The 24,332-nt window shown below is 42.8% G+C and overlaps 2 long non-coding RNA genes across 2 annotated transcripts; one reads left to right on the top strand and one right to left on the bottom strand.

Annotated features, from left to right (window-relative positions):
• Positions 1 to 636: 636 nt before the first annotated feature.
• On the top strand, positions 637 to 23,977 carry LOC307215830. Its single transcript, XR_013838653.1, has 4 exons — positions 637 to 740; positions 973 to 1,085; positions 19,285 to 19,353; positions 23,589 to 23,977. It is a non-coding gene; the product is annotated as an uncharacterized lncRNA (long non-coding RNA).
• On the bottom strand, positions 7,322 to 12,030 carry LOC307215847. The gene is made up of 2 exons (XR_013838671.1): positions 9,268 to 12,030; positions 7,322 to 7,397 (listed from the first exon to the last, which is right to left on the bottom strand). It is a non-coding gene; the product is annotated as an uncharacterized lncRNA (long non-coding RNA).
• Positions 23,978 to 24,332: the final 355 nt, after the last annotated feature.

Raw genomic sequence — 24,332 nt, 5'->3', positions numbered from 1 at the left:
GGTTATGAGTTCTTTGTGTTGTTCTAGAGTGTTGGCACTGAGTTGAAAGCAATTTCTCTGCCCCACATGTGGTTTTGGCAATGTCAAAAGCTCTCTCCTTTTCTTAGGAACTTTTTGGCATGCCTTGCAAAAATGGTTCACCAAACACCAGAATTGCCCTCGCTTGCCACCACTCTCAATAGTCTTCGCTTGCTGTCTGTAACATCATCACACACGTAGTATTAAAACGCAATCTCCAATTGTGTGGAACTATCACACGTGACTAGGGATGCAGGTGGCACTGTGGGTTAAAGCCTCAGCGCCTAGGACTTGCCGATCGAAAGGTCGGCGGTTCGAATCCCTGCGGCGGGGTGCGCTCCCGCTGCTCGGTCCCAGCGCCTGCCAACCTAGCAGTTCGAAAGCACCTCTGGGTGCAAGTAGATAAATAGGGACCGCTTACCAGCGGGAAGGTAAACGGCGTTTCCGTGTGCGGCTCTGGCTCGCCAGAGCAGCGATGTCACGCTGGCCACGTGACCCGGAAGTGTCTCCGGACAGCACTGGCCCCTGGCCTCTTGAGTGAGATGGGCGCACAACCCCAGAGTCTGTCAAGACTGGCCTGTACGGGCAGGGGTACCTTTACCTTTACCTTTATCACACGTGACTAATCCAAGAAGCAAAAAGGACCGTCAGCCAAAGGAAAAACCAGTTGCAGCAGCAGTAGCTTGGGAAAACAACAGCACTGAACAGGATTGAAAATAAAGGTGAGCATTCTCACATTCTAGATAGTTTGGGGAGAAAATGCTAGTGTTGACCCCAAAATTAAAAATGACAAATAGTCAGTGCTGCGCTAGTAGTTATATACCTTTAATTATATCCATCTAAATACTGACCTCAATAAAATACCAGGGAGATGTTTGTCCTTAGCTGAAATTCACTTAAAAATTGCCCAAGCCCTAATCTTTCACTCTGGATCTCTGCTTTTCGTTCATATAGGATCCAACTCTTGACTGATGTGTCCGGGCAATTATCTGAAAATAGTGATGAATGTTACTGCGAGAGTGTGCAAATGACTGTTTGGAGAGTTTAAGCTTGGATCTATATTAAAGGTCAGTTATCAAAGGAAAAAAGAAGGCAAGAATGGATTATTTGCTGCTTGCAGTGAGTAGAATTTTAATGTCACTAATGTTGGTTATTAAGCATAAATACACAAAGGTTTAAGGAAATCAAAGGATGAATGCAGTCCAGGCTTCTGGCAGTGTCCCCAAGGAGTGCTTGTGCTCAGGGAAGAGCTAAAAATACAAAATGAAGCTTTTTAAGGCAATTGGGTTTTAAAATATACCCTCTTTGTGAATGGCCCAATTCATTTTGCAAAGCATTCTCCTAGGGTTCAGAGACCCCTGGCGCACAGGAAGCCAGGCCAAATCTATCCTCACGGGTTCCTAAGAATCAAGAGCTCGACAGGTTTTATGTTTAAAGAAAACCACTTATAAGTCAATTAGCTTTTTAAAAGACTTTGGAACACCCTTGTGAGCTTGACCGATGATTCAGAAGATAAAGGACAAAGCAAGCCTCTCAGCAGAGTTCAGTTCTTCTGTTTCAAATTTCTGATGTGTAAACTTAAAGAGAAAGAGAGAAATTGTTTATAAAGCAAAGCATTCATTGTCCAGTAGCCAATGATACTGGGTAACTCTTGTATTAACAAATGTAACACATCACAATTGCAGACTCTGGAATCTTCAAAAGACAAAACCAAACCCAATGTCTTGATATGCTTTTATATATTGAGTGGACAACTAGCAGAAAATTCCAGTTTTAAAAGAGAGAAATAATCATCAGTTTGTCTGAAAATTAGGTCTCACTGCGGTGATTAACCTGTATCAAGGCTACACAACTTCAGACTGCAGATGGGGAAAGTGGTCAAAAAATGCATAACCTATCATGAAAACTAGATATTGTGGAAATGAGTTTTAGCCTAGTCTTCTCCCTGACGTGCTAGTGTTCTATGTGCAGGGAGGGCTTGCCTGGAGGAACAATCAATTATCTGATTCTGCCCCGCTACAGTTTGAACTGGTACATGCCAGACAGAGGTTTACCAAATCTGTCAAAATGAAGCCATTTCTGCTCATTACCAGGGGAGTTTCCTTTATAGAAAGTTACTGTGATAATACACGAAAACAAATAATTAGAAGGTGAATACAGACAACCAATGGATGTGGTTAACGTGGTGAAGTTTGCCTGCTTAAATGTGCAGAACATGCAGCAAAACAATAGCAGCTGGCTTTGTTGCTAAACAGAGGGATGGGGGTGGTGCTGTGGGTTAAACCACAGAGCCTAGGGCTTGCCGATCAGAAGGTCGGCGGTTCGAATCCCCGCAACGGGGTGAGTTCCCGTTGCTCAGTCCCTGCTCCTGCCAACCTAGCAGTTCGAAAGCATGTCAAAGTGCATGTAGATAAATAGGTACTGCTCTGGCGGGAAGGTAAACAGCGTTTCCGTGTGCTGCTCTGGTTCGCCAGAAGCAGCTTAGTCATGCTGGCCACATGACCCGGAAGCTGTACGCCGGCTCCCTCAGCCAATAAAGTGAGATGAGCGCCGCACACCCAGAGTCGACCACAACTGGACCTAATGGTCAGGGGTCCCTTTACCTTTACTTTGTTGCTAAACAGTGAAGTCCCATACCTCCATGCATGGCTGCAATGCTTTCACTATTCTCTGGTTCTTTGTTTAGGGCAGGGTATTTCAACCAGAGGTCCATTGATTCTTGAGTTCCGTATTCCCCCAGAGGTTCTGTGAAATGTTACAAACTCTTACCTTAAGCACTTCGCTTTCTTCTCTTGCCAGTTCCCCCACCTCTGAGAGTCAGAGTGCCCACAATTAACATGTCGTCTCATGGCATAGTTTGCCAAAGTAACCAAGTTTCATGTTGGGAACTCTCAGAATAGTGTTGCTTCAAAGAGGTCAATAACAGATTTCCTCAACTTTCCGGAGTTGTCCTCCCATTCACATACTCTTAGGGGGGTAAAAAAGGCTTTTAAATTTTGAGCTTTTGAATTACTGTATTGCATGTAATTTCACACTTTCAACTCAAGAATTAAATGCGTACAACCCCACCCAGCCCTTTCAGTATACAACACACCCAGAACTGTAACTTGAGAGATATGGCAATCTCATCAAGAAACAGGGAGTTTGCTTAATCTGGAATAAAGCGCATATGAATTTTATTTATATATTTCATATATAAAGATGTATTAATATTACAAGGTGTTCCTCTCAAGCCAAGCCAAACCTTAACAGAATATTAAAAATAAATCAGAAAAATAAATATTTCACGATATACAGGACCGGCTCTTCCATTAGGTAAGTAGAGATCCCTGCCTCAGGTGGCAGATTAAAAGGGATGTAGACAAGTGACCCTGACATATTTGCTGCTGCCTTCAGCCACTTGCAGGGCTGCTCACCACCATTTTGCTAGCTTACGTTGCAAGTTGCTGTCTCCTTCCTTACTCAGGCTCAGCTGCTGCTGCCTAAACCCCTTGGAATCCATTCTCAGTGCATTTCCATGCCACTTTCCATACTCGCAAAAGTCTGTTGTTGTTGTTAAGTGGTTTTGTTGTGCTAGGGCGACAGGGCACTTTAATCTGCTTCAGTTATGCAAACCTAAAATCCCAGGATGCACCTCAATCCCTCTTACGTCTTAAAGAAGGCATTTAGATGAGTTTAGTTTCTGTTATTGTATTATGAAAAAGCTTTAACAAAATCTTAATTTTTAAAGAGCAAGGTTGCAGAGCAGGATGCCATGGGACAAGAGAGGGAGGGAAGGGCGGAGAGGGGCAGCAGGGGAACATGACCTGACCTCAGGTCCCACCATACCTTGTTCTGAACATGAAAACAAATAGACAGCACTTGGAACAGGAATCTTGAACTTAAAACCTGAAAACTATGATGTAGAAACATGGAAGAAAACATACCCTCCAACATTTCTCCAATGAAAATAGGGACGTCCCATTCCATAATGATAATTTTACTATTTATACCCCACCTGTCTAACTGGGTTGCCCCAGCCACTCTGGGTAGCTTCCAATATATATGTAACACAATAAAACATTAAACATTTTTTTAAAAAAACTTCCCTATACAAGACTGCCTTCAGATGGCAGATAACACCATATACCCTCCAACATTTTCCCAATGAAAATAGGGACATTCTACCAAACGCTCCAATGAAAATAGGGACTTACTAAGGAAAAGTGGGACATTCTGGGATCAAATCAGAAACTGGGACGGCTTGTATACATTAGGGATGTCCCTGGCAAATAGGGAAACTTGGAGGGTCTGAGACAAGCTGCTCCTTAAAAAGCAGCTCTAGCTGGAAGGACTTTCCTATTGGAGGTCACCTGCCACAGATTATTTTATACAGATGGTGAACTTGCCAAGTGGTTAAGGCAGAAAAGACTTAGCACTCAATAACATAGGAAAAAGGATATATTGTTTTGCCTGCAGCACATAATTTGCTGAGAGAGAAATTCCTCTTCATACTATAACCTGCATTACATAAGATCTGTTCCATTACAGAAAACAATCACATTTCCTTCCTTTGGTCATTTAATTATTACAATATTTATTCTGCCCACCCTCCAAGCTGCTCAGGGTTGTTTATGAGGTGTTTCCTGCCCCCCCCCGTCCCCTTACAGTTTCACAATGTGTCCTCAAAAGAACTGTGAGGTGAGTTTGGCTGAGGGAAACTGACTGGGCCAAAGTCACCTCAGCTGAGCTTCATGGCTGAGAAGATACTTGAATCTCTGGGTCTCTGTAGGTCTGGTGCAGCTCTCTATTGACTTGAATTAACCAAACTGACTTCCATGTCAACCATTTTATTGGTGTACAAGAGAAACAAAGCTTTCACTTGCTATTCTCTGCTCTTTTGTTTCCTCTCTTTGGATCCCACAAACAAGAAAATATAGCTATCCATTTCACATGTTTTTGCAGAAAGGCATCTTGAACTCATCAAGGAAGCAGCAGCAAATAACGGCTCTTTAAGGTGTGGAATCTGTATAAAGCCCATGTTTTTGTCATACTCACTTTTTAAAGAAGTATGCTTATGTTTTAAGGTGTGCGCCAAAAACATAATGCATGAAGCGACTCACAGTCTCTTGCTCTGTTTTCACCAAGCAAGAGGGGTGGACAATCGTTACTACTTCTCTATAGCTATTTCTTTCAGCTGTATTGAAAATTGCATTAAAAAAACTAGTTAAAATGAAGCCTAAGATGTCGCGGTGATTTTTTCCTTGCTCTTGTTTTTAGCAGTGATTTCAATGACTGTGATAAAGCAGATTAAAACCAGAGAGACTGAGTATGGGTCTGGTCCTTTGCATGCAAATTTTCCTCATGTGAACAACAACCCATATTTATCTCCAGTCTTTTCATTTCCGACGAAAAAGGGGGTAGGCATTATAATGAAAATATTCAAACAGTCTTAACTACAGTGTCATTAGCATGGGCTAATTACTAGCGCCTTGTGATTTACGTGTTTTTGGATTCATCGAAAGCATTTGGAGCCGTTCCCCCCCCCCTTTGTTTAAAAAAACTTTAAACAATTGAGGGCATAAGAGAGGCTGATAGAATCATGAATGCTGTGGAGAAAATGAGCAGAGATCCCCCCACCCAAATTTCTCATTTAATACTAGAATGGGGTCCTCTACTGAAAATGATTGGGAGAAGGATCAGTACAGATAAAAAGAAGTACTATTAGACACAATGCAAGGATATACAATGATGTTTTCCACTGCCACAATGGCAGTTGAGTTCTCTCCCCTCTGCTCACAGTGTTCAGGCACAGTTACTGTGGTGACATCCTATCCCATGTTTCCTTGCCTTTGCTTCTCATCGCTGGCTGCCACCAGAGAACTGCTCAGTGTGATGACATCACAATACTGGGAAGAATATGCAAATGTTGCAATGGGGTGGGGAAGGTGGGGAACAACCTGACATTCAAGTATAACATCCAGTGGCATTTGTAAGTAGCTTGGAGAACAGGCCTAACCATAGGTAACAGCAATCATAGCAAAATGAAATATCTCTATATGAATATATCTCTGAACACCAGTAAAGGTAAAGGGACCCCTGACCATTAGGTCCAGTCGTGACCGACTCTGGGGTTGCGGCGCTCATCTCTCTTTATTGGCCAAGGGAGCCGGCGTACAGCTTCCAGTGTACAGCTTCCAGGTCATGTGGCCAGCATGACTAAACCGCTTTTGGCGAACCAGAGCAGCGCACAGAAATGCCATTTACCTTCCCGCCAGAGCAGTACCTATTTATCTACTTGCACTTTGACATGCTTTCGAACTGCTAGGTTGGCAGGAGCTGGGACCGAGCAACAGGAGCTCACCCTGTCGCGGGGATTCGAACCACTAACCTTCTGATCGGCAAGTCCTAGGCTCTGTGGTGGCAGGGCAAATAGCAAGAGATGGACAAGGGACTAGTCAGATCATTGGTCCATCTATGGTCCACATGGACTGGTAGAGGCTCTCCAGGGATTCAGGCAGGAATCCGCCCCCCCAACTTTATTAATGATTGGATCTGGGATCTTCTGCATGCAAGACATTTGCTCTAGCATTGAGCTATGGGCTTATTCCAGCATCTTCAGATATCCTGCTCATAAGCTCCTGAATACTGAGTACGAGAACTGACCTGTGGTTTGAGTCCATCTGATAGGTTTTCAAACGTTTGTGTCGTTTTCACTGTGTGTATATACTTAATTGTTGTTAACCGCTTTTATACTTTTTATGAAATTGTAGCACGCAAGTCCTTTTTTCACCAGCAAATACATAAATTGGGGCTGTTCTCATGCTACAATGCTCTTATATATATTACTGTTATTGACCCAGTGGTTTCCAGTGGCACTGTGGACATTCCCATAACCTCCAGCCTCTGGGGCGAAAGCACTCTACTCTTTTTAAAGTGGGTTTCTGATACTTTTTACTGAAATGCAAAAAGTAAGTAGGCAGAAAATATACTTTGCTTGCAAGCCTCCTTCATCGTAGTTTGGCTGTCATGTTTGCATTGATTTATGATAATAATTCTTGCCACACATGGATTTTTTTTTAATAAAAAAAACACAACCGTTTATTTTGCTGTCTAAATAATAAGGCAATTTGTTACAGCTAATTACTCAAATGCTTCCTTAATCTCAATTAAAAGATAGAGGGCAGATTCCCCACAGCCCCCGCAATGCTACTACCTTTCTAAAGCCGTATGCTCCCCAAAAATCTTTTTTTAATGTGTTCCCAATTACATATTCATTAAGGAATGTGCGGCCTATGGAAAACTGAACTGCTAAATACATAGCTGCAATCTTAAACAATGATTTATTGTGACATGGGATGTGGGACATTTCCACAGCTTTTGTGATTGCCGTGATGAAGCTGTAAAGCAAATAGCATGAAATGAAGCAAGGCCTCACAATTTAATCAGCTCGTAAACAGATCTACCGCATCAAGCAAATGACATTATTATCCATCTGAAGTAAATCTTGCTAATCTCAGGAGATAAAATCAACATCATTAATGGTCACATGTCATATTCATCAACACTAAACCATCCCTTTTGACAGATTAATCCTAACTACAGCTCCCACGATGTATGGTAATCGAGCCTGGAGCCTGCAATTCATTCCGCAGCAAGGCTAACCAGTACTCTTAGCGCAGCTATTACAAATAATTTTTTTATTGATTTACATATTTTAAAATGCATTTAAGGTGAGGCGCCATTAAAAATCCTGTCACTATTGCAGATTTCTCCCCCGCCCTGTGTACAGTCTGCATTCACAGAAAAAGGGAAGCGAAACACACTTTTGGGTACAGCCCAGCACAAACCCCATTGAAAGGAGTGCAAGCCATGCTACAACAGCTCTTGCACGGTTCCTATTCATTTCAATGTAGCTTTTAAAACATCTCAGTTATTAGAAGTTACGTCTCCATCCTGCCCCTCCTCCAAGGAGATCAGGGCAGCATACAAGGTTCTCGCCACCTCTTCATTGTATTCACACAACAACCCTGTGAAGTAGGTTAGACTGAAAGCTTGCGAGTGGCCCAGTGTCAACCAGTGAGCTTCTTAGCTGAGTGGGGATTAAACTGGCATGATCAATCTGCTCCTAGTCCAATGCTTTGGAGGTTTTGAAGCAGAAGTTGGGTGGCCAACCTGTCATGGATGCTTTAGCTGAGATTCCTGCATTGCAGGGGGTCAGACAAGATGACCCACGGAATCTCTTCCAGCTCTATGATTCTAAGATTCTATATTAGTTGGGGAGCCTGTGGACACCCCTCCCCTGTGATGTTGCTGGACTATAACTCCCATCATTCAAAAACCATTGGCTAAGCTGACTGGGGACGATGGCAGTTGGAGACCAACCATAACTGGAGGGGCACAGGCTCTAACCACTATACTTTGCTGTCTTCTGCAGAAGAACTTTCTGCTTGACTGTGCTCCCACTGTCTTTTGCTTATCATGCTGATGAGCTGGAGGGTAGTTAAAGGAAGTATTTGGCACACGGTATCCTATTTGCAAATTTAGGGTGCTTCCAGGCCAGACAACCTGTTTATTGGCCATTTGTCCTGATTTGTGTGCAGGGAGATTAGATGACATTGGCTACTTAATGAGCACTTGTTCTGATTTACTTGCGGGAAGTGAGGGAGATGTTGTACCAAACCAAGTGATATCCCAGTGCATTTACCCATGACTTTCCTTATGGCAAAAAGTCAGATCTTTTTGAGGAAGTGTTCTTGTTCTGCAGGAGGACCTTCCAGTCAACTATAACTGCACAGCCAGAATTTGCTGGCATGTGATCGAATCTCCCCCTAAAAATAGCAAAAGTCTGGAAGCACCCTTAGATTGCAACCCTATATGCACTTAAGGTAAAGGTAAAGGTAAAGGTACCCCTGCCCGTACGGGCCAGTCTTGACAGACTCTGGGGTTGTGCGCCCATCTCACTTAAGAGGCCAGGGGCCAGCGCTGTCCGGAGACACTTCCGGGTCACGTGGCCAGCGTGACAAAGCTGCATCTGGCGAGCCAGAGCCGCACACGGAAACGCCGTTTACCTTCCCGCTGGTAAGCGGTCCCTATTTATCTACTTGCACCCGGAGGTGCTTTCGAACTGCTAGGTTGGCAGGCGCTGGGACCGAGCAGCGGGAGCGCACCCCGCCGCAGGGATTCGAACCGCTGACCTTTCAATCGGCAAGTCCTAGGCGCTGAGGCTTTAACCCACAGCGCCACCTGCGTCCCTCTATATGCACTTACCTGGGAGTAAACCTTATTGAAGTCAACAGGAATTTCTTCTGTATAGACACATGCAGGATTGCACTGTTAGTTATTCTGAGGGGTGGGGGGAGTCAACCCACTCAATGTGTTGAGTGCTGAGCCACAAAGATTTTGTAAATTGGAAGCTACTGGAGAGCTTGAGTTGCATGGGATCTAAACGCCCCCTGGTGTCCTCTTCTGGCTGGGCTGTGAGCTTGCTGGGCCTTTCAAGTTCCTAGAGGGGACTAGGAGTTGCCCTACAGCAAGCAAGAGGTAGCCAGGATCATGTAAGAAAGGCAGGCTCTGTAAAACCAGTTCCCAGGCAAGGCAGATGTTGCTTTGACAGATGCTTGTGTTCAACTGCACTCCTAAATAGCAGGCATGAATATCCCCTGGCAAAAAACAAGCAGGGATTTGTACACTGAATTAGACCATAGTTCCATCTAGCCCAGTTTTGTCCACTTTGACTAGCAATGTGGCTCTCTGAGGCCAAAAGCAGAGAGATCTTTCCCAACCCCAGTATCTGAGTGGCTGCCTAATGGGCCTGGAGATACAATGATTGCAAACCAGAGCATTTGAAGAAGCTGACACAAAACAGCCCAGTGATCAGCATGCCACTGAAGCATATTTTCAGGGAAACGTAGATTCTCAGCCACTTGGCAAAGAGACACCTCCCTGCCTTAGTTTCCCCTGATGAAAATGACCATAGGATTGTTAAGAGGCTAGGCTAAACAAATTCTTGTAGAACTACAATCTTGTACAAAATGAGCAACCAGAGTGGCATGGTCCTTCTGTAGCTTTGCTCTTTTCCTGGCAGTCTACAACAGTTCTGTCTCTGTTGCCCAACCAAGACTTCCAAAGTTGAATGCAGAGGAGCAACAGACTCTCTGGCAGCCTTTGGGAATAAGTTTTCCATGAAGGCACGAAGGTTGCCATATTCCTGGGCTTACTGCTCGCTGCCCAAAGCTGTGGACAAGGGAATAAGCAAGGTGGATGTGCACCCTATAGCCAAGGGACGAGTACAGTTACTTCCTGAGCACATGAAAGAATGGTCAAGCTCAGAAATAGACAAATGCTGCATTGCTTCAAGCAGTTGATCAACAATGGGTAGCCAAGCAAGAGACAGTAAGCTCACCATGGACTGGCAATTACTTAAAATTAATCTGTGAATCCTCTCTGGGCTGGAACACACACAACTATCTTCTTGGGGAGGCCACTGAAAATGACAGCCTTCAATTATTTGATATGCCTTTCTACCAGTTGGTTCTCAGGGCAGAAAGAGAAAGAGCAAAGGAAACATTTGCTTACATTGTGACTTGTTTCCATTATGCATTGTGCTAAGCGGTGTGCCCTTTCGCCTGTCCTTAAAGGTGGCTATCAGCAGGGCTGCAAAATTGGAACTGCAACCCACAAACTACAGAAGCCTCAGCAAAAAAAGGCTTGACTGCTGATAAGGTGGGGGGTGACAAGATGAGTGTGCTGATGCAGGAAAAGGCTCTCAATTCACCAGACAAATCCCCTAAATGCTGACCTTGTTTGCATGGCCCGTTACCGTGTAATATCTTTATAGATCTGGTTGAGTTGTCAGAAGAAACTCTGTAGTTCTAACAAATACGTATCACTTGTTGGGTTTCAAAGCATCCTTTTAAAGAGGTGCACACAAATCACTAGATCGGTTCAGGTTGTGATGATTTGATCCTGGTGGTTTCTTCAAGGCCCCCGTCTTGTCAAACAATCTGGGTTTGGTTGAGGACGCTGTTTCTTCCAGAATGCCATGGGCCAACAGCATCCCACCACTGTAGTCTTCCCACCTTCAGGTCTCCCTCCATCTTTTCTTTCATAGCAAGGCTTTGCCTGTGACGTCAGCATGATGCAACAATGGCACTCATTGTGAAACGACTCTATCCTCACCTGCTGTTATGCTAAAGAGACTGGTGTATACAGTTCCTGGTTATGGATATGCTGTTTCATGATGATTTCTGCTTTTCTGGGCAGGTAGGACCAGCTTGAAGCCATTCCATTTCTACATTCATTGGTCTGTGGTCCAGAAATGTACCTGTTAAGCCAACTGCCAGGCTCTGTAACAGCATCCCACACGACCTGATGCCCTGCAGATACTTTGGACCCCACCCCCCAATTTCCCTGGCTAAATACCAGCTAAAGCCAATGGGAGATATAGTCTGAAAAACCTGCAGTAGTGGGTAGAGTGCCAGACTAGGACTTGGGAGACCAGGGTTCAATTCCCCATTCAGCCATGAAACCTACTGGGTGACGTTGAGCCAGTCACTGCCTCTCAGCCTAACCTACATCACTGGATTGTTGTGGGGATTAAATGTGGAGGAGAAAGAACCATGTATGCCACCTTGAGCTCCTTGAAGAAAAAGGTGAGATATAGATGCAATAAATAAAATAATACTCTAGAGTTTGCCACTTACAGCATATATGTGTTAAGGCACATAATGCATACCAAACCCCAAGAGAGATGCTGCATTAAAAGGTGTTTTTTTTTTAAAAAATAAATTCTGAAATGTGAAGTATTCTATATTACAATGAGACATGATGAGCTATAATGAGATTATGATGAGATATTGTAATTAATTAGACCCACCCTTGCCAGTGTGAAAATAGATTGCTGGAGTGGGTCAAACCAGTTGGACAAGTTTAGCCTGGCATATATTCCCTTTCATTAGGAGGTTTGAACTCCACATAGGATTTATTCTTTCCGGCGTGTGAAGTTATGGGCTAACTTTTTAATTGGCCGTGCTGTTGGGGGACAGATAAAATTGCTTTGTGGGCTGGATCCAGCATGTGGCCTGCCAGTTGGCTATCCTTGTGCGAGAGGATTGTGAACTTGATTGCTGTTAAATGTAGTAGTTGCTTTGAGTGTTTACTTATATGCACAAAGCACTAATGTAAGTGCTGATTGGGATACCGTCCCATACATATACAGATACAGATACAGATACAGATACAGATACAGATACAGATACAGATACAGATACAGATACAGATACAGATATAGATATAAATCATTAAAAGCATTGATTTCTTAGAATTATGTTTATTTATTAAATTCGTACCCCACCCTTCCTCCCAAAGGAGCCCAGGGCAGCAAGCAACAAGTGATAAATATTCAGACTTTAAAGGAGTGGCAATAATAATAATAATAATAATAATAAAAGGCTTAAAAAAAAATTCCAGGACAACTGCAGACTGGGTAAGATCTCAAGGCTTGTTGAAAGACGAAGGCTTTCAGCAGGAGTCCAGAAGACAACAGACTTGGACAGAATAACTTTGGAATAACATTTTTTTAAAAAAAACCCAGAAGCGTTTCTACTAAGTATTGTTGGTAAAGATATCCTGAAAAACTTAAGGGAAATATTTTTATATGCCACAGTGGTGGTCCGAACACTAGAAGCAAAAAATTGGAAAGGGGAAAATGTTCCAACTTTAATGGAGTGGCAGAATAAGCTACAAGAATATGTGGAAACGGCGCAGTTGACCAACAGTTTAAGGGGTAATTCAAGACAAGAATTTGGAAAAAAAAAATGGGACAAATATAAGAGATATGTGCAAAAATATGCCAGTGGTTTATCGTCTATGGCAACACTTGATTGAACTTGGATAAAGAAACATATGAGAAATAAGATCAATGGTACAAATTGTTGTAAGAATGCATTAGAGATTATATAAAGAATAGAGTAATAATGGTAGGTACATTCACTATCAAAATAAAATTATACAATGGGAATTGACAGTCCAAAGTCCTTAGGATATTTTTTGTTAATAATTTTTGATAAGGATTTTTGTTAATAATTGCATAAAAGGCAACATAAATACAGCAGAAGTTCAAGGTTTATATATAGGTAAGAAAATATAAAGTATATGTTTTTCTTTTCTTTTTTGTGTATATGATTGAAACTTCAATTTACTTTATGAGATGTATCATATATTTATATAATGTATTGTAAGACTATTAATAAAGGAAAAGAAGAAGAAGACGACAACAGACTTGGCAGTGGTCTAATATTCAAGGGGAGGGAACTGCAAAAGTGCCACAACACTAAAGACCTGATTCCGACATTGTGCAGAATGCAGCTCCTGTTATGATGGCATCTGCAGAAGGCCCTCCCTTGCAAAATGAACCTTTTCTCCAGTTTCTCCAGTCCAGGGCAGTGTACATGATCTCCTCCATTTTTTTATCACAACAACCTGTATGGTAGGTTAGGCTGAAAGGAGGTGTGTGGTTTAAGGTCGCTTTTGAACTTCACAACTGAGTGGGGATTTGAACCTGAGTCTTCCCAGCTCTAATCACTTTATCATGCTGGGTCTGTATGTATTTGCAGAGATACCTGGCCAGTTGTCTAAAGAGAAGGATGTTTAGCCTGATCACAGCATCATCCATTGTACTAAATTTAAAGAAAAGCTGGATAAACCACATTTGTATGTTACATAGTGTGCTGCCCATACAACCACCTTCTGTGTCTGTCTGTATGCATATACGGTAGGTAGATTCACTCACATGCAAGCCACTTTGAGACCATGGGCCAGAAAAGTGTAAATTTCTGCAGCAATAAAGCATTAGGGTGCGATAGGACTTGCACAGAGAACTTCTTTAATTAGTTGGCAGCCATAAAGTATGTTGGTTCGGGTATTGCCTTGTTGCTGCACAATGAAAAACTTATTTATCAGAAAGCTGACCTTATTGGGGGCAGGGAGGGTCTATTATCTGGAACACTACATCCTCTAAACAAGCACAGAATTTCATTGGCAAGCACATTAACAAGGGCTTCTGAATGACAACGTGAATGACTGCAGCGGCCACAGTTGTGTTGCCAGTCATTGACTAAGTGTGTGCAAAAAAAGAGAGAGAAAAAGTCTACAACCTTTGCAGACTGCAAGTGGTTTGAGCCGAGACAAGGAAAGATAGATCGAAGTGATTTATTGAGACAGCATTTATCAACTTAGTGCAAACATTACCCTTGCTAATGTACTAATTCATTAATGGCTTATTCTTCTCTCCTGAGACTTCGTGATTTTTTATTTATTTATTTATTTAAAAAAAATACCTTTCCTTTATAGAAACAGTAGCCATCATTAATATCGTGTCTATCATAATCTATATTTCTGTTTTGCTGGGGGAATAGGTGATACACACATGAAGCAGGAGGGGTTGGAGAGAACAGACAGAATGCTTCTAAGAACAAGAGCATTTGGTTAAATTCCTCCCTGCCATGATGTGCAAAGGTAGATGACTACATGGCTCATGTGAGAACCAGGCTCTGCATCTTGAAGGGGGGCATTTTCAGGAGTGGAGGCAAAGATATTTGTGTGTGTGCAACTTGCAGTAGAGGGATGGCTAGGCTGCCTTGCCCAATGAGCCCCTCCAATCATGTGCTGGTTCTGGCAGAAATGATGCACAGAGTTTGAGTTTCTAGCTGTAGATTCTGGGACAAGTAGTCCTAGACACTGGGAAGAAAATACGTTCCACCCGGACTCTGGGAGTACCAGCACATGCTTTGCCACTATTGGAGATGGAGGCCAACCATAACTGGAGGGGTGCAGGCTCTAACCACTATACATTGCTGTCTTTTGCAGGAGAACTTTCTGCTTGACTGTGCTCCCACTGTCTTTTGCTTATCATGCTGATGAGCTGGAGGTTAGTTAAAGGAGGTATTTGGCACACTGTATTTCCTCCTATTTGCAGATTTAGGGTGCTTGCACACCAGACAATCTGTTTATTGGCCATTTGTCCTGATTTGTGTGCAGGGAGATTAGATGACATTGGCTACTCAATGAGCAGTTGTTCTGATCTGCTTTCAGGAAGTGCAGACAATGTTACACCAAACCAAGTGTTATTCCAGTGCATTTACCCATGACTTTTCTTATAGCAAAAACTCAGATCTTTTGAGGAAGTGGGCTTGTTCTGCAGGAGGACCTCCCAGTCAACTATAACTGCACAGCCAGAATTTGCTGGCATGTGATCAAAAGTGTGTTCTTTCATGATCTCACACATGAAAGTGTGGGCAGGCTGGTTTGGGCTCATGGCTGCCGCTCCCCTGGCAGCTGTGTTCATGAAGGTCATTGCCAGCTTTTCATATCTGTGGCGCTGTTCATGCTAAGCATTCTCCATATGATCGTGCACTCACATGACTGAGTAGAGTGATTTGATACAACAGTGTGAATTAACCCTAAGGCTGTGGAGAGAGAAAAATGGGATGCTGTTGTTGTCATCTGGAAAGACCATCAGATGCCATTTCTGAATTCTGTAGAGCTGAGGCCTATTTCTCATGAAGGTGATGTTCATGTGACGGTGTTGTACCACTGAAGATGGTGGCACAATTGATTCAATGCTCCCCTGCACATAGAAAGCTGGGAGAAGGATTCCATTCCATTCCATTCCACTCTTTATTCTATTCTATTCTATTCTATTCTATTCTATTCTATTCTAGTCTAGTCTAGTCTAGTCTAGTCTAGTCTATTCTAACCTTCTTCCTAACATAGTAGGGAACTGTTTGAAGGCTGAACAATGGACTTTCAGTGGTTCATAAGAGCAGAAGAATTGCCTTGGATCAGACCAAAGCCTATCCAATCCTGCACTCTGCCAGCCATATGCCTCTTCATGCTTATATGCAAAAGATGAAGATGCTGGCCAACCCATTGGACTTTATGTGTTCTGCCAACACAAGGATTTCTGCTTTTGCAATAGAGCTCCCCCACAACTCTCCACTTCCCATATGCACCTTCCCGAAATCTACTCTGGAGGTTAATGGAAATCTCAGAATAGATAATTGGTGGGGGGGGAGGGGTGTGAGAGCAGGAGGGGGAGAAGTTCCATTTCACAAGCAGAAATCCTCGCACTGACAGAATGTGTTACCCGATGCTACGTTGGCTACAACCCATTGATTGTCCACCAGCATTGGATATTCAAATATATCTGCTCCTGGACATAGAGGATCCAATTAACTGTTATAGTAAATGGTCATTGAAAGACACAACCTCTTTCAGTTTGTTTTATTGTCCTAAGCTAGTAACCATCACCAAACCACATGGTCGTGAATTCCATATGTTAATTCACAATAATTTCTTATTACTTTTCAATTACAGTCCCATAATAGCCTCATTATAATAATACCAGTTTATAACACAATTATTAATACCAATCGTTCAAATATCAGATTATATAATTTCGATAAAGTGGCATGCTAGATTTGATGCTTTGATGCTTTTCTTTATTTCTGCGTTCCAAAATCTTATTAATTTCTATTACATTCGGTCACAATAATAATTCCTTATACAACATCTGCAATATCAATAACTTCTGTTCTTGTTGACGCATTAAATGGTTTATAAAACTACAAGTGAGGAACTCAAATCATATCCTTGTTCTTCCTGTGTGGGGCAATTATTCTGTCCATGGTATTTCTTCCTGTCCTTGTGAGATATTATGTCTTTCTTTACCCCAGTTGGTGCTGTTATCTGTCATGCCTTGGGCGGAGCTCATATCCCATTGTTGTTCCACAAATTTTTCCATTGCTGCGTCCCGTGTTTCATTGCTTTGCAACTTTAACAACAGCTGCAAAAATCACTCAAAATTCCATACGTTACGTAATTCAGTGCTGTGTTGTGCAGAACTTCCTGTTGTCTGTCCTGAGCCACTGGCCAATCAGCTACATTAGATGAACTCTTGCCTATTATGATGAGAGAGGAAAAGGACAAAATTCTCCTCTTTCGACACCATTCATATCCTCTATCATGCCTTCCTTCCTTGAACTATAAAGCAGTTTAATTCAGTTTAAAGGTGTTTCAGCTTTTTCTCATTGGGGAAGCTTCTCCAACCCCTTAATCATTTTGCCTGCCCTTTTCTGCAACTTTCCTGGCTCTTTTATATCCTTTCCAAGATGAGATGACCTGAACTATATGTCATGTACCAAATGTGGCTGCACCATAGACTTAAATGCAGCATGACGATGCTTGCTGTATCCTCAGTCCCTTTCCTAATAATTCCCATCGTTAACTTTCCTCCTTTCCTTGCTCCAACACACTGGTTTTATATGTCCAGTGAGCTGTTTGCCACAACCAAAAATTTATTCTGGGGTAGTCATACCTCCCTATCTGCTCCCAGCAGGCCACATACTTCATACAAATGCTCTTAAATAGTAAAAGGTACAAGGGGTGAGGAACTGCAGGCTCAGGGGTGAAATGTGGCCCTCCATACATCTCTATCTGGCCCTTGGGTATTTCCCAAAGCCACACCCCTCACTGGCCCTGCCTTGCAACCTTTCAGAGTATACCTGTCTGTCTAGAATGTTTCCTTGAGCTCTGATAATGGGCAAATGCACTATACTTTAAAGGCAGTACCATGCCACTTTAAACAATCATGGCACCCCCCAAGTAATCATGAGAAGTGAAGTTTGTTAAAAATGCTTAGAGGTGTTAGGATACCCTTTCCTCTTCACAGAGCTACAGTTCTCAGAGCTCCCTGAGAAGAGGCCTTGTATCTGTATCTGTATCTTTATCTATCTGTATCTGTATCTGTATCTGTGTATCTGTATCTGTATTGTATCTGTATTGTATCTGTTTCTGTTTCTGTTTCTGTTTCTGTATCTGTATCTGTATCTGTATCTGTATCTGTATCTGTATCTGTGTATCTGTGTATCTGTATCTGTGTATCTGTATATCTGTATATCTGTGTATCTGTATCTGTATCTGTATCTGTATCTGTATCTGTGTATCTGTATCTGTAATGCTGGCCCAAACCATTTAATGCAAAATGATGCCTGAGCTAGGAAGATTGTGGCCCCCTCTGCCCCTGTGGGCAGGATGGAGGTGGATTCACTGGCGCCCAATTGCAGTTACAGTAAAATCCTGGATTTCTCTCCAGATTTCTAATATTTGTAAATGACCACCCTGAGATCTGGTGATGAAGAGTGGCAACTCTAATTTTCAAAGCGTTGTTAGTTTTCAAAACTTTTGGGGGGTATAAGGAAAGAAAGGCCTTTCTAGTGGGGTTCTTTCTCTTTTTTGGTAAAAATAGGAGGTGTCTTGATAAAGGTGCCATGGGTGCCAGCACAAGATGGCTGTCATGGTCAGCAAAAAAGAGGAGGTGCCAGTACTCTGCACACACAAAAACCATGGGTCTTTCCCCATCAAGCCTTTTCTGGTGCATTTTGATTTAATCCTACAAGGCGCACTGGGCTTGACCCCAGGAGCTCCTGCTCCTGGTAGAAAGGGCTCTGCCATACACTTCTGTTCCACCGAAAGTGTCATCTCAAGCCGTTAGTTGTCGAAAAAGGGCTTCTGGCTATATTTTTATGCGGAAGGTATCTTTCACTTGAAGTAAATGCTAAGGCTCCAACGAGTGCACTCTCTCTTAATTGGTGCCACATAAAAGCTTTTTCATTTACTGTAAATTTGTTTCATGTACATAAAATGAAGTATGCCATTAACGTGGGCAAAGTACAGTACCTGGAGACTCAGCACATTTTATTTAGATTATTATGTGAATATTAAGACGTAATATTGTGTGCTCCTGTCATTCTCCCTGAAAGTTGTTTGATGATGGAGGGGGAGAAACAGAACCCAGAGTTAGGAAACAAATGAGCGGAGAATTGCCAGAACACGGGCGTGAATTTATTGGATGCGGTGAAGGAGGGAAGGAAAGTGAGAGAGAGGGAGAAATGTGTTACAGGGCTTGGTTTGTTTAAATTAGAACATGCTTTATGCAATCAGCATAACCATGTTACAATTATCTATGAATGGTACTACTTCAAGCTGTGGGGGAGGGGAGAGAATCAGAATTGCACGTTTAGTGATTCCTCCACAAATCAAGATGCCCTACACATGAAAAAATAGCCAGAGCAAATTGTTCTCCTTGGTGTGCTACCGTTCTATGCCCTGGGACTGTTATTTGTTTTGCATACCTTCCAAGTGTCCCTATTTTCCAGGGACAGCCCCAGATTTACAGAAAACTTCCCGGTTTCTGATTTGATCCCAGAATGTCCCGCTTTTCCTTAGGATGTCCCTATTTTCATCAGAGAAATGTTGGAGGGTATGGAGTTATGTGACCCCCCTCAAGTCAAGGAGGTAAGTAACTATACAACCTTTAGAAGACATCCAAAGGCATAGGGAAAAAGGCATAGTAAAGCATGTTTTACTATGTTTTTGTGTATGTTGGAAGCCGCTGAGAGTGGCTGGGGCAACCCAGTCAGACAGGTGGGGTATAAATAATAAAATTATTCTGGTATGATTATATGATGGAGTAGGATGTCCCTAGTTTCATGGCAGAAGTGTTGGAGGGTATAGTTTTGTTGGGAGAGCATTCAAAGATACCAGTTCTCAACATGCAGCCACAAGCAATTTTCCTAATTAAACTGCTGGTTTTCGAAGTTGGCCAAAATGTGTTAGAAGCTGTGGAAGGAGACCTTTCAAATCCCCTGAAAAAGTACTCACCTGGCTGACATAATAAAGTCCAAAAAGCAGCAGGCTTATTACAAGGGACTGAAAAAGAAAATCAATGAATGCAGCGTAAGAGCATATTCTGTTCTATGAACTCACACGAGGAGAACATTCTTAGTGTCTGTCTGCTTCCCAAGTATTGAACCGTCTTCCTCCCAGACCTGACTACGGTTGTCATTCTATAGGGTGGGATTTGTGAATGTCAGGTGCACAGAATAAGTGTACCTGATCCCTGCAATCTGTGCTAAACCCATGCCGATTGCATGCTAAAGAGTGGGATAACAGAGGCAATAAATAAAATAATAATAATAAATGCCATTATTTGTGTTTTGCCTTTGGCAGCCTCAAAGTTGCTGAAGAGACACTCAGATTCTCTGTGTTGCTAACTGGCAACCTTAATCATGATGCGCTTTGACATTCTTTGTGATTTGGCATTCTTTGTGAGTGCATCAATAGGCTAACCAAGGTCATTTCCTAAGCTTTATCAATTATTCCTGATTGCTTTAATCCTGTAATTGCTGCAATGGGGAATGACAGCCTGCATACTATTCCCTCTGACTTAGGTCATTTCCACACACGAGGCTTAAATTGGCTTTGTTTTAAATAAGTTCCTAAAGCAAATGCAAAGACCACCGTTGGCTGGGATGCACATTTGATTTTTCTTCCAGGTTCTCACAGCATCACATGTGACACAAAAATCAATAAGGAATGCAGATGTGTTTCTCAGTGCAATGTATGAAAAAATCCTTAGCCACACCGGAATCTCTGTAAAGCATGAATGAATGAATTTATTAATACGGTCACAGACCAGCGTCAACATACACAATATCACAGATCATAAAAAAAATCAAAAATACAAGGGACAATATGAATATAACAAGGATTTAAATATAAAAATTAAAAATTAATTGTTGTCGTGCCCCCTGTAATTAACATTTGGGAGTTTGGTCATTATGGGGTACCACTTGCTTCCTGCGATTGATTGCAGACGCACAAAATTTAGCTACATTTAATGTAGTCTTGGGATTCTTGTCCTCTAGCAGTAGGTTTAAACTATGGTATTCCAATTCTTTCCTAGACTTTTGCAAAACAGGTGTAATAAAAGTCAAACGTATATCCTCATAAAAACGACAACATAATAATACATGTGAAGCAGTTTCAACTTCCAACGAGCCACAAGGACAGACCCGTGCTGTGTATTGTTTACCCTCAAATCTGTAAAGCATGTGAAGTACAGATTAGAGAAGACATGAAGCTATTGCCAGATATGGCAACGCCATGCCAAATTCTCTTCCTCACACCCTGACACAGAGTGTCACTTAATGAGCTCTGCGGTTCCATCACACCGTCCATTTCTCCAATCCATCCTTGCCCCAAAGCAGCCATTTATGGGCAGGGAAACATACAAGGTGCTGATGTTGAACAACCTTATGCCTGACATGAGAGAGGGGAGGACTTAACATGGTGATGTCATTTCAACGACGGCTCTGTTTCACGTGCAAGAAGCCATCATGCAAAAGGTAGCAGGGGGAAGGACCTTTTCAGAGAGAGAGAGAGAAGTTGGCAGCATAGGCCATAAGCTCAAGTCCCAGATTCGAGATCCAGCATCTCTAGGCAGGGCTAAGAAAGACCCTGGACACAATGTACAGAACGGAACCAAATGGGTCCATGAACTGACTCTGCATAGGACAGCTTCATATGCTCCTCAATCAGGGCTGGACCATACATGAGGCATGGTGAGGCAACTGCCTCAGGCAGCAGGGTCCCCAGAGGCAGCAGATCCTGATGTCAACCTTTCTTCTCCCCTTGTTCCTTACCCCTTGTTCCCTGGTGGGGAGGGGGGACCACCATTTTGGGGTTTGTCTCAGCTGCTAAAGTGCAGAAGATGTCCTCAATACATCTTCAACGGCCTAACTTCTGCTGGTGAGAGAATGCCATTTTCTGAAATCATGCCAATTCCTCCTTCTACAGAGTGCTGTGGAGCACACGCTGATCTTCACCAGCACAAGCTCCTTACTTGTTCATGCTCTGGAACTGACACAATGACCTCTTGATGTGCCAAAGTGGGGCTTCTGAAGGCCAGGCTCCAGCGACAGTCCTCCTATACCTCCATATTGGCAGAAGAACTTGCAGGCTGATTGGTGCCTTTTAGGCAGCATTGCAAGACCCATCAACGGACTGAGCACTGCGGCCACCTCCTCAGGCTAAGGAACCAGGCTGATTTATTTGCTGGGCTGAGCTCTTACCTGCCCCCACAGTAGCTGACACTTTGAAACCTGAATGGCTGCTTGCCTGGACTACGGTTCTTGCCTCTGGCCAATCTTCACCTTAACAGACCCTCCAAGTGTCCCTGTTTTCCAGGGACAGTCCTGGATTTACTGAAGCCATACCAGTTTCTGATTTGATCCCAGAATGTCCCGCTTTTCCTTAGGATGTCCCTGTTTTCGTCGGAGAAATGTTGGAGGGTATGGCATCATAAGACCTCCAAGCCAAGGAGGTAAATACAACCTTTAGAAGACATCTGAAGGCAGTCCTGTATAGGGAAGTTGTTCAATGTTTTATTATATTTATATATATGTTGTAAGCTACCCAGAGCAGCTGCCTCCTTCTTGGGAGATAAGCAATGACAAACCTAGACAGCATCTTAAAAAGCAGAGACATCACCTTGCCAACAAAGGTCCGTATAGTAAAAGCTATGGTTTTCCCAGTAGTGATGTATGGAAGTGAGAGCTGAACCATAAAGAAGGCTGATCGCTGAAGAATGGATGCTTTTGAATTATGGTGCTGGAGGAGACTCTTGAGAGTCCCATGGACTGCAAGAAGATCAAACCTATCCATTCTGAAGGAAATCAGCCCTGAGTGCTCACTGGAAGGACAGATCCTGAAGCTGAGGCTCCAATACTTTGGCCACCTCATGAGACGAGAAGACACCCTGGAAAAGACCCTGATGTTGGGAAAGATGGAGGGCACAAGAAGAAAGGGATGACAGAGGACGAGATGGTTGGACAGCGTTCTCGAAGCTACCAGCATGAGTTTGACCAAACTGCAGGAGGCAGTGGAAGACAGAAGTGCCTGGCGTGCTCTGTTCCATGGGTTCACCAAGAATTGGACACGACTAAACGACTAAACAACAACAACACCCAGAGCAGCTGGGGCAACACAGCTGGGGGAGGGGTAATAAATAATAAAATTATTATTACTATTTTTATGATGGAATAGGACAGTGTTTCCCAACCCTGGGTCTCCAGCTGTTTTTGGACCACAATTCCCATCATCCCTGACCACTGGTCCTGCTAGCTAGGGATGATGGGAGTTGTAGTCCAAAAACAGCTGAAGACCCAACGTTGGGAAACAGTGGAATAGGACACCCCTATTTTCACTGGAGAAATGTTGGGGGGGGTGCCCTAATTGCCATTCTGACAACTGAACCATTGACTGTTTTCAATGACACCATATGAATCCAGCCTCCCACATGGCTGACAGCTTGCTTTCTCCTGACCTTGGGGGCCCTGATCCTGATATTACTAGAGAAGCCATTTTCCATGGGAAAACTCTGCTATCACAGTATCAAGTTCAGCCACGAATCCTAGAGTCAGTTCCTCTTTCAAAGCCTTCCTGTCATCTAAAAGTAGCCTGTCAAGGAGCATTTTCAGGCCATCCTTCCAAACTATTCTAGTCACAAGATAGGCTATTGTATGGAATTTTAGAGCAAAGTTTGCTAAGTAAGGGTTGTGTGGCCATGGAGATTTGTCGCTCTGGGACGTAGGTCAAAAGCTAATTTTAGTACTCTCAATGCTTCTCCTTATAGTAGCAAGGCAGCATATCAAAGAAGCTCTTTAGCTCCATGCTTGCATTGGTTACAGGGCTCGTTTTCATGATTCCTGAAATGCCTGGCCTTCATCCCAGCATGAAATTGAGCCTTATGCCACATCTCCAGTGTGTTACTCAAAAAACAACAACGAAGAATGAAAAAGCCCTTCCTCTGCATTGTATTCATTTGCTTTAGCCAACTGAAAACCCCCCACCCCCCAAACAGAAACCTAGATGACACTACTGATTTACTGTAAATAGGTGCCACAGGCAATTTGCTGCACGGCATGGTTTTCTTGAGAGTGCTAGACCACATTTGAACAAAGACACCAAAAAAAAAAAAAATCAATGAGCCCCGTTGCAGCCTAAATGCTTTGTTAGCCTTTTACTACAACATTACATATTACCTGCAAATAATGGGAGAAATTTAATGCTACTAGCCTTGCCAGGCAATTCCTTCGGATCTTTTATATATATATATATATATATATATATATATATATATATATATATATATATACACATACACAGATCTTGAACAGTAACATTTTTCTTTTTAGCGTGAAGTTGCTCAAGGTTCACTGGAGACTTTGAAATTGCTGCTTTCAGAAAAATAACAATGTAAAATGACATTATGATATATAGCGCCTTCCTGTGGGCTTGAACCAGTGCAAGTGCCAGCTGCTAATGCCTCTGGGAATGAAGCAATCTCCAGGGCACCATTGTCCAATTGTCCTTCTAACTGTATCCTGTTTAATTAGTTGCAATTAATTTCAAGCAGCAGCCTCCTGGAACAT

Source organism: Podarcis cretensis (assembly GCF_951804945.1).
Source record: "Podarcis cretensis genome assembly, chromosome: 5".
Taxonomy (NCBI): Eukaryota; Metazoa; Chordata; class Lepidosauria; order Squamata; family Lacertidae; genus Podarcis; species Podarcis cretensis.
The sequence above is the reverse complement of the archived record's forward strand: the minus strand, read 5'-3'. Positions and strand labels throughout refer to the sequence as shown.